This window comes from Motacilla alba, chromosome 7, assembly GCF_015832195.1.
Source record: "Motacilla alba alba isolate MOTALB_02 chromosome 7, Motacilla_alba_V1.0_pri, whole genome shotgun sequence".
Classification (NCBI taxonomy): domain Eukaryota; kingdom Metazoa; phylum Chordata; class Aves; order Passeriformes; family Motacillidae; genus Motacilla; species Motacilla alba.
This window is the reverse complement of record NC_052022.1, coordinates 16837215-16853814: the sequence shown is the minus strand read 5'-3', so window position 1 is coordinate 16853814 and position 16600 is coordinate 16837215. Positions and strand designations below refer to the sequence as shown.

The following is a 16600-nucleotide window of genomic DNA, read 5'->3' as shown; positions in this document are numbered from 1 at the left end:
CAGTACTAGATTTTCACAAAAACTAGATCCACATGTAGTGCATTACTAATAAAGATGACGGTTTTGGCTTTACAAATGCTTCTTTTGTTTCAAAATACCACCTTTGTCAGTTTTGCTGCTCAAACCCCCTACATAGAGGGGAAAACGTTTGCTGTGTTTATACTGACCTGCTAATGAAATAGAAATACACGTTCTTCTTATTTTTTCACATGCTACATTTCCAGACAAAAAAAAATCTTACCTGAAATCCGGGATCTTGACTGGCTTGCCATTTCACAAGAGCAGCAGCTGGCATAAACTGGCAGAGCTCCAATACAGTCAAATGGGGTTTATGAGATGAAAGTGCATTCTTTACTGAAGTAGCCAACTCAATTCAAAAGCAGGAATTTAAAAAGGAACTATTTGAAAAAAATAGCTACAAAGAAGTAACTATTCTTTTTAAATTTAAATACTGTAAAGCTCAGCTTTTAAATTGCGCAAAGAGAACACGTTCATCCATGTTCCCCAGCAGGCAGGTAGTGGGGACACAGAAAGTGAAATCTTCACTGAATGACTAGCCTCATGTAAGCCAGTGATACCAGTTCCTTGGTTTTGTAAGAATTTTGCCTTATTAAGACACTTTTGGCCTAAAGAGTAGTGATCAGTGATGCAAAAGCTAACTGCAGACAGTTAGTGTGTAAGTGACTCTCATTTCCAGCCAGTCACTTTTGGGACGGGTCCTGTGTCTAATGCTCAAGTGCTTAACATTGATGAGCTCCATGATGGGACAGACTGAGCCCTCCTGAGGCTCATGGAGAGTTCATGGCAAACTGGAGGAGTGGACTGACAGAAACCTCATGAAGCTTAGTAAGAAGTGCAGAGTCCTGTACCTGGGATGGGTCAGCTTTATGGGGTGAATTAACAAAATCACAGCCAGCAAGTGCAGGAATGGGATTATTCCCCTTGGCACTCACAAAGCCACATCTGAAATGTGTAAAAATGCTCTGGTTTTGGGTCCCCAGTACACAGAGGAAGATCAACAAACTGTCTGTTCAAATTATATACTTACAGCATTGTCAGCTTAAATTTACTAGAACAATATATATTTCATATACAGAAAAAGGCATTTCTCAGCTATAATAACTCACATCTCCCTAAGGTAAACATTTAAAATGATTCATGACCTAGGAGTACTTGTTCTTCTCCAAAGACTTCAAAAGGATTTCACACAAATTTCTCAGATACCTTTAGCCACATTTGAGTCATCTAACACTGTCAGAGTAACCCGCTCCAAGCTGTCTTGCATTACACATGAAAAAAGAAAGATTACTTACAAAGTAAATAGCAGCATAATGTCTGAATTCCAATTGTTTATCCAATTTTGACCAAAGGTAAACACACCAACCACAGAACTGAGTTCAAAACTTATGCTTATGATAAGAAGGTTTAAACTCAAGTACTCCCGCACTTTCCTCCTTGAGATGAAAAAAATATAATATTAAAATTCTGATTATAAAGAGAAAACTGAGGAGTACTAACACAGCAATATTCAGGAATTATTTTTGTGACATTAAAAATATAGGTTAAATGGTTTATATTAACTTTTACCAAAGCAGTAGACAACTCCTGTTTGAGTTCTGAGAAATCTTATCTGTATGTCTATGGACTTCTAAGACAGGGAGTGTAGGGTTTCTGTATCTCATTTTTTATAGGGTCTTTAAAACCACTAATAGATTTTTTAAAGGGACAGAAGCCATTTAGTACATGCAATCTCTTTACATTTCTGCAAATACCCTATTATTAGTAGATTTGTAACTGTCAGGACCCAGCTGCAAATTTACTCCATAGTCATTGCATTACACCCAGAAATGCTCTAATCTGAGGAATCATTGCCTGTTCCTAAAAATCATGGCCAATGTGTTGACACAGGCAAAATATTTTACCACCTGTCAGCAGGACCAGAAGCCACCAAAGTTTCCAGAGTTCCTCTAATACTCCCACTGCATGCATGAAAACACATTAAAGTGAAAGTGTGAGGTTATCAGGACCACCTGAAGCATCAAACATAAATATCACACTGAGACAACTGCACTGTTGCAAAAATGCCTTGAGGCACTGCCACATAATTCAGCCTTGGTGTCAGGCTGTGTGTTGAGAAAACAGGGATGGACTGATTAAAGCCTTGACCAAAATTATTATATAAACTGTGCTTAACATCTCAAACAGAGACTGTGGGACACTAGTATCTCAACTGGCAAAAGGAACTAAGATAGCTTCTCGTCTCCCGTGTGGCTCCCACTCTGACATGTGCACATCAAAACAGGATCATGGCACAATTTCCCCCCAGTGTCTTCATTCCCAAAAAGAGGAAATTGTCATGGGGAAGCTGTAGTGCATCACAGACAAGAGAAGAGGGACACCAAGAATGCAGTTCTTGATCCCAGTTACCTCAAGAAGCACTTATAACAGAGAGACTGGAAAGTGCATGGAAGTCAGAGAGTTCTCAGGAGAACAAATTGTTTTGCCCTGCCCTAAGAATCAATGGTCATCAGGATAGTCCTGCAGGACTCAGCTGTAAGATAGTCACATCTCTAATGTCTGGCAACACACCTGGACCACTTTCACAAAACCTGTATTTTGCTTGAAGTTTGCTGCCTTTTGCTAGACCACATGAAAAGAGCACGTGTTCAGCGGTGAACACTTTTGCCTACCACACTGAGAGGTGTTTTCTGTCCATACAGAAAACTTATGTTTCCAGACTCATGTTTCTGAGACCAAGCTACAACTACACAACTTGAATCATATTTAGAGTTCACAGGAGGTTAACATGTTTAGGGGAAGAGCACTTTTTTGTATGCCAGTGCTCCTAGCATTGGAGATAGTTTATATTTTGCTATATTTCTTGGTGTAATTTCAGAAAGTATAACTCTATTTCTATCACTGCAGCACACTCAATCATATCTGATCCACATCTAAATTACTAAGATGGCAGGGAACTGCAGTAGCACCAAGCACACTGTAAACCATCCCTCTCTGGAGGAATTAGTCTAACTTCCATTTCCCTGATAGCTACCATGACAGCCTAACTGATGAGCAACTCCCTGTAAGATCTTCCATGATTGTTTATGTTTTGAGAACATTCAAAAGGAGCAAATACAATGAAGATCGCACCATTGCATTTCCACATGATTCTGTAGGTCATCTTCAAAAACTTCAAAAAATTACTGGAAAGGGTTTTAGCAAATTCAACATGGAAGCTTTAGCATTTCCCCACAATGAGAAAAATTGTAAGGTGTGACAATATGTAATTCCATATTGTAATATTTTATTCAATACTGAATTTGAATAACAAAATTTAAACAGATTTTCTAATACATAAAAAGAAAAACGGCTTGTATAACAAAGATAAATCTAGCCCCAAGATACCCTTGTGAGTAATTGTCACAAGTTCTGCCATTTCTTTTCATTTGTGCACAAACCCTTGGGTGAGTACATTTTCACCTTAGTCGATTGCTGCTGTTTGGCCAAATCACAAGGCTACCATCAATCAGAAAAGAATATAATTTAATGCCTACAGGTAGTAAAAAACAATTTAATGGAAGACATTTTTCTCTCCCTTACGAAGTGCCTGTAATAAATTGCCCATTTTCCAGGCAGGACAGTTCAGGAACATATCACCAGGCTGGCTTAAATACATGAAAACCTTCCACCCTGTAGTAAACGCCTGCCGGGGATATTAAATAGAAGGAGGAAAGGAAGATTTTCCAACTACTAATGAATTTGCTGTCAAAAAAGAAAGAATCCACTGTCCAAATTTTATCTGCAGAAAAAGCATGAAGAACTCCAAGACACAGGGATATGGCCACCATCTATGGTCATTTAACACAATCATGATTACATCGCAAGAGCAGCTTGTCTCAATTCACAAAATGTACTTTGCACAGCTTTTGGTAACTGTGCAAAGCCACGAACCTTAGAGCAAAGAGCTTTAGAGCAATGTCAAAAGGCAATTCCATATTTGTCTGAAAGTCCACATATTGGTGAATTATCTGAAACACAACATTCAGAGCTATAAGAATAAGTTGGTTCTGTAACCACAGATGGAGGCCTGACAGGTTCAGAACACTTGAAAAAAGGGTCCTTGCTGTAAATCTCATCTGCCATTGCATACAGTCAAGATTATTTTGATAGCTATTTATTTTTATAGATAGATATATGTGTGTGTATATATGTACAGCTTTTTCTTTTGCAAATTGCAAAATATTTCTACTGCAAATTGCAGTAAAAACATACAATCTTTGCAGTGTATGAATGCAAGAGATCAGATTAACTGTTGTTCTTCCATGGCATTATTATGGGAGGTTTCCAACAGAAAGCATATTGGCCACTGGTTGGGTTGTGATATTTGCTAACTAGTGGCCAGACACAGAAAAGGAGGTGTCAGTGTGCAGCAGGCTCATTCCATACTGCCGAACAAGGTGCAGAATTCTGAAGTCTCACCTTCCCCTATCACTAACACAGAGACAGTGAAAAAGTTGACACAAAACACAGAGCAGAAAGACCCTGCAGTAAGCTGAAGTTGGTTTACCCTTTCCTAATAAAAATTGACCCAAGACACAGCAATATTTTTTAATTACAAGTCCACCTCAAAATTAGACATGAAGTTAAGGGTTTTCCTCTCAAAGTGTATATAGATAATTATGGAAACTGTTAGTTTTTCCAGATGATGCCAGACCTTATCCAGCTGACCCAGTTTCACTTAAATGGAAGAAGTTCTTACCTGCCTCAAAGTGGTGTGAAGAAGCAAGGCAGTGCAGCACGGCGCAGATGAAAGGTGACAAAAAGTAATGCATGCCACTAACTATCACTCCCTGCCCACTTAAAATCCTTCTGTATCTAACAACTCTCTGCCAGCCATGAAGAGAAATGAGGTACCACTCCAATTAGTAATACACAGTCGGATCAGTAACTAAATTAATAGTGAGTGTCACTTGTATACATAAATTAATAACTGAAGTTTGATCAACTAAGAAAAACAGTAAGATACCCATATAACCATGTGTCCCATCCCCCTTCAAACAGGATTAGAAAACAAAGCCAATTCTATGTGACACTCAGAAACTGGTTAAGTGCACTAAGATTAAGTAAGTTTGAACGGCTGCAGTATCATAGGGAAAGATGGAAAAATAAGAAGAGGGATAGAAGCAATTTCTATAGTTAGTTTTCATTTGCCTTGTATGTTTGCTGCATCTAAGTCACACCTTGAAACAAGCCCATCACACTATGCCTACAACTGATGGTTTTCCCCAGAGTTCCACTTTTAAGCACATACTGCAACTACACCTCCAGAATTTCAGGTCAGAGATGGTAATTTAGTCTTGCCCTCAGCACAGTGATTGAGGGCCAAGTGCCAAACCCAGCCCTGACTTGGGGCTGGATTTTACTGGCATTTCCAGTGCCAGTAAAAATTGTCAAACACAAAATGCAGCTGTCTAAGGTCAAGTCCCAGATGTTTTGTTCAAGTAAAGCACAGATGATCTTGACCTCAAGAAAACTGAATGTGACATTCATGTCATGGGCTAGTCAAAAAACAGGGTTCCTACAAGAAAAGCAGGAGCTATTTCTTTTTGAAGGAAGATTTAAGGCCTTTGGTGAAACTGTACCTTTAAAGCAGATAGGAGCTGGTCTCAGATAACTTTAAATAGTACAGAATTTCCCCAGAACCATGGGGTATTGCAAAATATGAATTGTTGACCACAAGTAATTTTTAAAAGCAACATAGTGGTCGTTCAACATTACTTACAGCATTCGGCTTTTTTCCATGCTTTCTCTGAGCTAACCAAACTGAGCGATTGTATCTTAATTTCACATTGATACAGGACTTCCAGAAGAATGGCTTCTTTTTAATATATTGCATCTGCCTGAAGCTAAAAAGTAAGGTCAACAAATTTTAAAAAAAAAAAAAAAAGAAAAAGCCAGAATTCTTCAGCAGTTCCAGAACGATCCCTTAGCAAAGCTTAAGATAAATTTCTCCTCAAAAGTAGCTCGAGAGGCAACATGTCTAAGAGACGTAGGATGTGTGTGTGTCTGTTTCATCTATAAAACCTCCCTTCCCAGTCATACAAAAAACAGTCTCAGCTGTTACCTAGTCGTTTGCATCCTCCTAGGTTAAAGACCTATCCTGGAATACCTTGTGCTGCCGGTGCCGTGGGCTTTAGTGCCACTCAGTGTTCAAATGGCACAACTGCAGGGAGCTGCTCCACCAGGGCGCCCAGCAGCTTGAAACGAAGCGGAATGGTACTCGACTAATTCATAGAGAACAGCGGATTTTAGAAAAGAGGCTGATGTTAAGCCTTCGTTTGGTCTCAGCCTTAGCCTCAATGCTTCTGTTGAAAAGCCGCAGTGGGATTTTCGGAGGAAATGGACATTCAGCCTGAAATGGCATGTCACGGCCATGAAAAGTAAAGAAATTGCCAGAAGAGGAGGGGAGAGTGAAAGAACTTTGCAGGACATAGGAGACAAGACAAAGTCGGAGGAAGCAAGAAGAGACATTCAGCAAACACATGCAAGGAGAAGAAGGAGCAAGTGAACACAAAGAGAATGGGACAATGTAAAAAACTATTGGGAGAAGTCAGGTAAGTTATTACTGCTTTGTGGCTCACCTGGGCAAAAACTCATCTTCACCAAAATACATGTCTTGAATTTAACCTAAGAGATGGAAGCAATCCCATATAGTATATTTCTTTATTCTGCCTCTTCCTCCTTCCTGATTCACATTAATTATTTTTGTTATTTTAGGATGGGTATTTTCTTTTTTTTAACCTAAAAAAACCCTCAGACAATACACTTTTGAAACACCTTGCCAAAATAAATTCTGCTATCAATATCCTTTCTAAATGAAAGACAAACCAAAAACTAGCCGAGAAAAAAATATCAGATCTATCAACAGTAATTTCCACAAAAAGAAATGTCTTACAAGAAGTTTCCATAACATAAATAGAAGTTACAATCAGAGAAAAAAATATTTTCTCCCAGTCCAAAAAATATACAAAAACTAAAATCGTGAACAGAAACTAAAACTGAGTAGGAGTTCCTGCTTATTGCAAAAGAAAAACATTATTTGTCCAAACAAAATAAGATGAGGTTAAGAAACATCCTGAGAATCAAACAAGCCAAAGTTACCATAAAATACTGGAAACATTTTGCACAGGGATGCTCAGACTGCCCATAGGGGATGCTGTCACACCCTGCCCTGCCAGCCTCACCTGAACTACACAAACACTAATGCTGGCAAGGGGCAAATCACCAAAGGGCTGCATTGTGAGAAATGTTATTTATAATACATGGAGATACCATCATCACACACAACAGCTAGCATGAAGCATCACAATAAAGACAGTTCCTTTAGCAGATTAAGCCCTCAAAAAAATTGCCAATCTCAGAAACACGGAAGAGCACAAAGTCCCCCTCGGCTGGCCTGAGGACATCACGTGTCTGCCAGAGAAGATGGGCTGCTGCAGTATGGCATCACAAAAGGGTGCTGAAGGAACACAAACTGTTTGAGGCTTGTCTTCTCTTTTCTGCTTGAATTTATGTAAAATCTCTAATGAATAGAAGTTAATTAGCTACACTTAAGACTGATATACAACTACAGCCATAGGGAATAAACAGGTTCACCAGCTGCTGTATTACTTTAACTATACTGTAAATTGCTGCATGCTATTAACATGCTCTCCTGGCTTCAATAAAGAAAATCTTATTGAAATCAGTAGCACACATTTCCTATTTCAGTGAGACATTGCAAAATTAAAATGATATGTAGTAAAAACAATATGTGTGAGCCACCTGCTTACTGTATGATAGAATAGATTGGCATAGAATGACAGCTGCTGCACAGCCAACATTTCAGATACTGTACTACCTTGCCAACTGGACTTAAATTCACACACGATTTCCTTGACTAGCACTGAATGAATTTTTGCTGCTATAAATATGCATTGGCAATTGTGATGAATCATCCTGGGTACTAAGGGTCATTGTTAATTCAAATACATCAAGAACCATATCCAATGCAAAAAGCCTCCAGAACAAATATTGATTAGTCCAGACTGTTTTGGTGACCTACCCGTAAAGAACATGTCTTGACCCACAACAAAGGGTAATGAAGCCTGCAGGGCTTGCTGGATGTTCATAGCACAAAATGCTCAATGTTAAAACCAAAATACTAATCAATCATCACATGGCTCCTCACACTAGCTTGGAGTCCATGAAAATTGCCATCATCAAGACCTTACAGCCTTATTTAAGCACTTAGAGCCACATTCAGAGAGCCTAAACTCCCTAATTTCTTACACTTATCCTAGCCTATGCTACATCTGCATTTTGTTTTTAGCAGACTCAAGGCAGGTCTCAGCTCTGCCCCTAATCTGGGCTATCTGAATCCCTTTTCAAGACTCATACGGTTCTCAGCACTGCTCAGTCACAGGAGCTTACTGAAAGGCAGGCTCCTTGATGTTGCTTCTAATTCCCATTGATTTCAATTAGAGCCATGTGTCTAATTATGTTTGCAGATCTGTTTTTGCTGGTTTTATATTAAGGGGATGCCTAGAAACAATAAACGTTTCTTTTAATCTAACTTTCTCTGCTGGCAGCTGATGTCTCAAGTCAGTGCTGACAGAAGCTCTAGCAAGGCATTAGATTCCCCTGATAATAAAATCTTGTTTGTATATATAATAATAAATACTCTGAGTTGGAATAGGAAATAATTTTGAAAGGATGAATATGATTTACAGTTCTACAACAAGCGATGATATAGTAATGTTCATAAAAGGGCAGGTTTGGGGTAAAATCAGTAATCTTTTTCAACCAATTCAAATGCCAATATCCCATCTGCTAAGTCTCTTTATTTTATATCAGTCTGCCATTTTCTCTTAGTGGTAGCATCAATAAACATTGTTGGTAATCATCTGCTTGTGCTCTAATGTGGCATATTCAGTTTCATTGAACAAAGCCAGGCTGAAGATCCCCAAAGGAAAACAAAAGTGAGTTGTTTAGTTATGATTCAGACCCATGTCTCTGATTTCAGAATGACTCAAGTTGCATAATCACCAAACCTGAACATAAATAGGTTTTATGATATACAAAGCTAAATGCTAATAGCAGCTGTTTTATTTATTCCAAAGAATTTTTCAATTACATGGGATTCTTTTCTTCATTTTGCCAAATGCAGTGGAACATTTCAAAAAAAGCCATTAATTTGAGGAGTTCACTAAAAATAGTATTTTTTGTGTCTGATGATGTATAACAGGATTCCAGCTGGAGAATACTACTTTTGATTTATGAAAGCATTTGTTTCTCTTTCCCTGCTTTCAAATAGATTTGTTATCCACAGAGATGAAATGCTGGATACCTAAGCCTAAATTGAGGTTTCCTCTAGCTGGCATTTGCCCTAAAATTCCCAAATACATCTAGCATACTAACAGTCTGCAGCCAGAGATAACCTAAAGCAAGATTACAAAGGTAAGTTTTGTTTCTCTGGCCCTGTAAAATTCCAGTTTCAATACTATAATTAATCATGGCCATTTATAGTTACAATAGGCCTGATAATCAACAGTGAAGGGAATTATAACAGGCCACTTACTCTGAGAAACTTGGAGATGATAAGCCCTGTCTTGCACAGTAACTTCAAAGCCTCACAGGTTTTGAGTTTCCATCAGGATGTTTGGGTTTCTAACAGGAACAAGTCAACAACAAACTTGAGTCCTTCTGCCTTAAAAGGCTTATCAGTAAGACCAAGAGGATCTAAAACTGTCCAGTTGTGAGACCAACCTGATACACATGTTAACATAAAGCTGGAATACCAGCCTGGAAAGCAACCTTCAGGAATTAGCTACATTTCCTGGCATTGCTTTCTTCTTCAATCAAACTTCCTCCATCTAAAAAGCCATTTCCAAAAATCTGTATTCTCTGTTATGAAAATGTTCCCTTACAGATTATTGTCAGGACAGGCAATTTTTCTCATGGCCCACCAGGCCATCAACAGACCCATGCTCCTGGCAGTCCACTGCAGAGGTGGAGGACACAGAGCTCAGCACCCCTGAGGAGCAGGAGCTCCAGGGAGGCTGGAGCAGGCTGTAACCTGCCAGTTCTGCCATGAGGATAGACCTTGTAAAACATTCTCATGCCTGTCAGCTAATACTGTACTCTGCCCTGGCATTGTAATGGAAACGGCTGTGCTTTCTGAAGGCATCATCTTTGACATGAGACATTAAACCACACATGTTTGTCATTTCTATATTTAACATCCCGATGTGGAGCCTGGGGAGGAAAGAATAGCTTCTGCTAACATAGATCAGAAATGTCTTTTGAGAGGTGGCATGTAAAACCATATCCCCAGAAAAAATGTTTAGTTATTTCTAAAAATTCTGATGTTACCACTGCTGTCCCAAATTACTAGAAAACACTTTTCAAAGGAACGACTGCAAAAGTACAAATATACTAAGTTTAAAAATTATCCTTGCACATTTGCTCAGTTACCGATGACAAAAAAAATCCATGACTTCAGCAAAGAACCACTGTTAAGGTATCAAAATCACCTAAATAATCTATTACATTTGTTCTTCAAATAATGTTATTTACTGTGGTATTTATAGTGTGAATAGCACTTACGTGTTAAACAAGCATCTTGTTATCTAAGATGCTTAGACTTTTATGCACACATAAAAATAAAAAAAATACCAACCATTGGAAAAAGGCAAATTTACTAGCAACATTCAAATATTGTTCAGACTATGTAATTAATTCTGTAGGTGTGGCTTGATCATATACAACATAATAGACTATTTGGAGCACAGGCACTGGCAAGCCTGCTGCAGTCTCGGCTGGCCTGCTGCCTGGGCTATAAATTTTTTGTGCAAGAAGTAAATCCTGCTTTAGAACGTTACTTGGGCCTGAGATTTACTATTCAGCAGCGTCACCTACACGGATGTCCACACACAATGGCACAGCTGCAGGAAACGTGGCAGCAGAGAGAGTCAGCTCTGGCAGCAATCCCCGCCAGAGGGACCGCTGCCGCCCAGGGAGACTCCAGGAGCCACCAAAGGGAATGGCAGTTCAGGCCAGAGAAACTGCAGCAGCATATTCTCCCCATCCTCTCCCTGGTGAAATGAATAGACCATTAGAAGCCAAAAAAGAAATCTATGTTGAGATGCTGCTAATGTTCTAACAAAGTGACACAAACAAGTTACACCTCTAACAACTCACCTTCTTCCTACTCTAGGTATTTATAGAAATCTCTCGAATTTGACTGATATACCATAGTCTATTAATTGTGCTGATCCCCCCACCCCTTGCCTTCCCCCCAAAAAAAGCAGGATAAACAAGGGGCAAAGTGAAAATTTTAAAATAGAATTTCCTCGCCTCAGTTTATTTAAGTTAGATATTTAGGACTGAGCTTATCAAGCCAACTGGTGGGCATCCTGCACATGGCATAGCACCTAGCACCAGCTTCCTGCGTGTGCTGAATCATGGCAACTGATTTTACAGGAGCCGGTGGTACATTCATACACCACAGAGCAGAAACAAGCTTTTTATTATGACAGTCTCTTAATTAGTAAATTGTTAATAAACCGAGTTAAAAACAACAAAACAATTGACTGATTATTAAATGACCTTAGAATTAAATGTGCTGTTACTATACTTGAGCTAGAACAGTGCAAGTAAATATCTCTAAAAGAAAAAGCAAAGTCTTCTATAACAGAAACCAATTTGATATGGAAATGGGTCAACAGTTGCTTAAGATGTAGCACAGTTTTGATTTGATCTGCTATATTTGGACTCTGTAAGAGGCGCTTCCAGTAACATCGGTATTGCTTATACATGAGACTTTTGCATAATCACCGTATGAAGCATTAGAATTCTTCAAACCGAGAATGATTTTCAAAATGATTATATATATCTATGTTAATAATGTGGATATGACAGTATTTGCTGAAGAAAAAGAACAACAGTTTTCTAAAACAATTAGGATTCATAATACATTGCTTGGCACACTATTGTTCAAAAGCCCACACAGTCCTTATCCAAAGGAAGCCCAGATGCAGCCATGGGCACCAAGTTATGCTTAGCACTTAGCTCAGAATACACACTGGTCAGAAATATGGAAATAATTGGACATACATTTGTGTTACAAATTAAATCCTTTTTAATTTGGAGCAAGCTGTTTGGTATATTGCTGCTTTTCAGACATGATCACAATTTGAGTTGTTCTTAAGGAAACAATCAGATTTCATTTAAATCTTTTAAGATTTTTTACTTCCACGTATCTTAGCTGTTACCTTTCTAGTCCACCTTGTTATTTCTATGGAGCCCCTGGTAAACTTTGTGTCATCAGAAGAACTAATCTGATTTCTCTCCTGAAAACTATGAAAGATCATTTCACTGTGCTTACCACCATGGTAGGGAACCTACCCCAGACAGCAGGGAATGTTCCTTCTTCTTTTCAAGCCTGGCCTCCGCTCACACTTGCTACGGATACAATTGTGCTGGTTCTTCTTTGCCCTTGCATTCTGACCTTGGGGAGAAGAACACACATATGTAACATCTTTCTTTAAGTGCACTTAAACAGTGAATACAAGCATGCACTTTCTGAATGCGAAGTGCAAGCATTAAATCAGCCATTGACTCCTGCAGAGTGATCAAAGGAATTTGACCTTGCCATAGATGAGGTCCTAGCAGCCCTCACAGCACAGAGCCACGATCAGCTGCTGAGCATGGGCAACCTTAAAAACCAAGAATTATAGTGAACATTTTCAATTTATCTGTGTGCTGTTTGACATTGAAAAAGGACACATTCAGAAAATATTATCATATGTCATTGCATAAGCATATTATCTCTGCAGAGACATAAATGAATTATTGTAGCCATAGTAAGCCAGAGGTTTGCTGAAACCAAAGGGAATTGGGAATGCTAGATCTTCACACAGACAACAAAATGAAACAAAAATGCACCAGGTTATTTGTGATTAATAATAGTGCCTCTAAAATCAATATTAATTATTATTGCATGGGTTACTAACCTTTACAGAGTCCACATGAATATCCATTGGATTCCCCTGTCCATTCTGAAACTTATATGCCAATAAAGATGATACTCTGAGAACAAAAGTCTGTACAATACGTGTCTCCACCAGGGTACAGCCCACTCTGTTGAAGCATATTTTAACCTAATAATTCCTATAGCATATTGCAATTTTTAGATTAACTGCTATTAGTGAAAACCCAGCTATTCAATCCTGTGTCTGGCTCTGTAACAGATGTCATACATATTGTTTAACATGTAGTTCATGTCTCTTGACACCATTTTACCACTTGTAAAATAAGAATGCTATGAGATCATTGAATGGTAGACATTATAGAAGTAGAAAGCATTGACTATTATTTGTTTTATTATTATTTAATGTAACATATGGATGCAAAATTCTGGCTTGTTTGACCAGGAAGACAGCCCTATATGTTTAAAATTAAATTAGCATAGAAAAAAATTAAGCAAACAGACTATCTCAAACAGGAAATGAAATAAACAGTATGGAGCTCTTTAAATACATAACAAGTAATCAGCAAAAGGGCTGTGAACGGAACCTGAGTGGGAAGCTTGTGACCAGTGAGGCTGATACTGCTGGAAGCCTGAATGAAAGTTAAAAGGCTCCATGACTAGGCCAGACTATACAGGCAATTAGAAGTGCTGAATGTTGCCAAGGCATCAGGCCAACAAGAATTACAACTCAACAAACTGAATGAAGGAGAGTGGGGGGAGGAAAAAAAAAAGAAAAAGGAAAAAAAAGGAAAGGCTTTAATTAAATATTTGAGATCTCACAAGGGATGGGGAAAGTGCCAGGTAACTGGAAGATGGTTAACTAAACAGAGGGGGTCTGTTCACTCATTAATGCGTGGGGGAATTTACAAGTGTAACTTCTACTACCATTAATTGGAGCTACAGTAAATGAGTGATGCCAGTGCATACTGGTGGGGAAAGATTCTTGTTATCTAGTCTGGTCTTACCTGGTAAGGGCTCATCGAAGAGTTATGGGATGATTTATGGATCTGAATGAAAAATGTCACCAAGATAGAACTTGTAGAAATAAAAATTTCTACTACTTTGAGTGCAGGATGATCCCAGAATAATGAGGTATTTTCTTAAGAACTTTTCCTAGCAGTGTTTTTTCAGAATTGTGCAAACATTTACTCTGCCCTGCACCTCAGAAAATCCAAAATAACTGTGTTGGACATGTGTCAGGTTTAGAGTGCATTAAAGATCTTCATTTCTGCAGCTGCTTGTCAGAAGGGTCACCATGGATGGGATGATTTGATTGTGCCTTTGCTGAAATGAAATAGGGAAATGAAGCCAGCAGGCCACTCACCTGCAGAGAAAGAGCAAGAAAGAGGAGAACAGAGGCACTTGTGAAGGGACCCAACACTGGTGAGTGTGGGATAAGAATTCCAAGTGCACTCTGTTACTAATGGACCCATTTTAGAAACTCTTTAGATGCAATCACTTCAGGTAAGCTTATATGTATTTTTATGCAGCTCCAAATTCCATGGCTTTGACAAGACCTATCACATGACAAATCTTAAATGCATGTTAGCTATAATCATTTTGCTGTCTGCTGGTCCTCCATTAAATCTGAAGTTTTTTTCAAAACAGATATTTAAACTTCATTGTTCCTATAGCACTACAATGAAGACAGAAATTACTTAACAGCTAAGCAGAGATTTGTATTTTTTTTCAGCCACAATCAAAGAAACTTTGGGGTATGTAAAGTATGCTATATTTTCAGAGCCCATTAATAAAAACCAGAAATAAAATTTTAGTAACTCTTTCAGGGACATTAAATGGAGAAATAAGGGCCAGGAAGGTCATGTCTCAGTCCTGTGTTGGCTGTTTTGTCACTATTTCTAAGTGAAAAGGAGAAACTATCAGAATTTCAGAGCACGGCATTATAAAAAGGGCAGAATTCAGCCTCTGTTCTCCATCTGAGATGGGGTGGTTTAGAATATCATGGAATAGTTTAGAATAAGAAATCTATTAAAAAAATACATAAAAAAAAGGCTATAAGCCTTCACAGTCTTGAGGCCATATAAAATCTTGTTAAAACTCAGACTGCCCTGAGATGTTCAAGAACTTGATGTCTCAAGTGAAACGTGTCCTTACAAGCACATTTAAGAAGGTTTAATACTCTCAACATTTACTAATGCTTTCCCAGAAAAGCAGTCGGGTAGCCACCTCAATAAGCCCAGTGTAACTTGAACTTGGACTCCTATTTCATTATAGGAATAACAGAGTACAGGAGAGCATTAGAACAATAAATTTAAATTATTACTACAACCAACAACGAATGAGAAAGATAGCCATTGAAGTATTTACAGTGCTTGAAGACAAATTTCCAGTCACCTGCACAGTATTTACCTTACAAAAAGTAGCTGCCAAGAAATATTCACTCTTTTTTTCTTGCCTACCCTCATGGAAATATAGACATCTGTAAAGGACAAAACAGATCCACATTTACAATTGCTGTGAAAGAGCTTATTTCAAAAGTACATCCTTTATGGCCATAACAGAATTAAATACTAGATAAGTATCAATTCAACTATTATTTTCATATGGAACTTAAATGCTGACACAAGAGCCAGTCAATCTTACAAGCCAAATCTGATAAATTTCTTAAGATTAGGATGGGAAAAAATGGAAAATTTTCATATTAAGGTGGTGGGCTATATTGTAGCTTAATTTATAATTTCCAGGCGTATAAGGCAAGCATAGACAGACCATATGTCTTTTCTTGGCCTTTAAATGCTCCTATTTTCCACTAGACTTGCCTTTTTCTCCATCTATTGGCAACCATACCATTTGCTATTCAGGTGATTGGCTGTAATGAGCCAACTCCTGTTTCCATATGAATAACCACTTTTTTCCCCAATTACTTAAGCTGCCAGCAAGTCACTGGTGTCATGTTCTTTGATGCAAATCTGATTGTCAATAGAGAACAGGACTACATAAAGGAAGAATTTATTATGATACCTTTAGTTTAATATTTTTTGTAAATGCTATTCAGTTTAGCTTCCAAGGAACATGGGCAGCAATGGTCCACAGTAAGAAGTAAGAATATCTTTAATTGGCTTTGTGCTCCACATGCCCTTGTAATCAGCCTTCCCATATGGTAGTCTGAAATAAATTTATCAATCTCAATTTATGTTTTTATGTCACTTTAAAAGGTCCATTTTAGTCAATATCAAAATCTATAAAATGTCACATTTAATTTTAAAATTGTAATTAAAAGACTTAGAGCACCGAATATATAGTTTGATATTTGCATTTTTTTTAATAAGCAGACACACAGAAAAACATGGGAAAGGGGATTTTCTGAGGCAATCAAACACCAGATATTAACAATACAAGAACTAAATATTAATTTTAACTTACTTTTTTTTAAAGGTCATTTTTTATTAAATCATTCTTAAGTGGGCTTGGATATTTTTTCCAAGTGTGTTAGGGAAACAGCTAACATTTTGCAAGCCAGGAGACCTTTTTCTTGAAATGCCCATGATAAGTGTGATCATGGGGTAA

The 16600-nt window shown here is 38.1% G+C and overlaps 1 protein-coding gene across 1 annotated transcript in view; it reads right to left on the bottom strand.

The window, feature by feature from the left end:
• Positions 1–12467, bottom strand: part of SLC4A10 (solute carrier family 4 member 10) — a 167657-nt gene extending 155190 nt beyond the window's left edge. Inside the window, exon 1 of the mRNA XM_038143541.1 lies at positions 12448–12467. The gene's annotated coding sequence lies outside the window, so the exon portion shown is untranslated. The remainder of the gene's footprint in view (positions 1–12447) is intronic.
• Positions 12468–16600: the final 4133 nt, after the last annotated feature.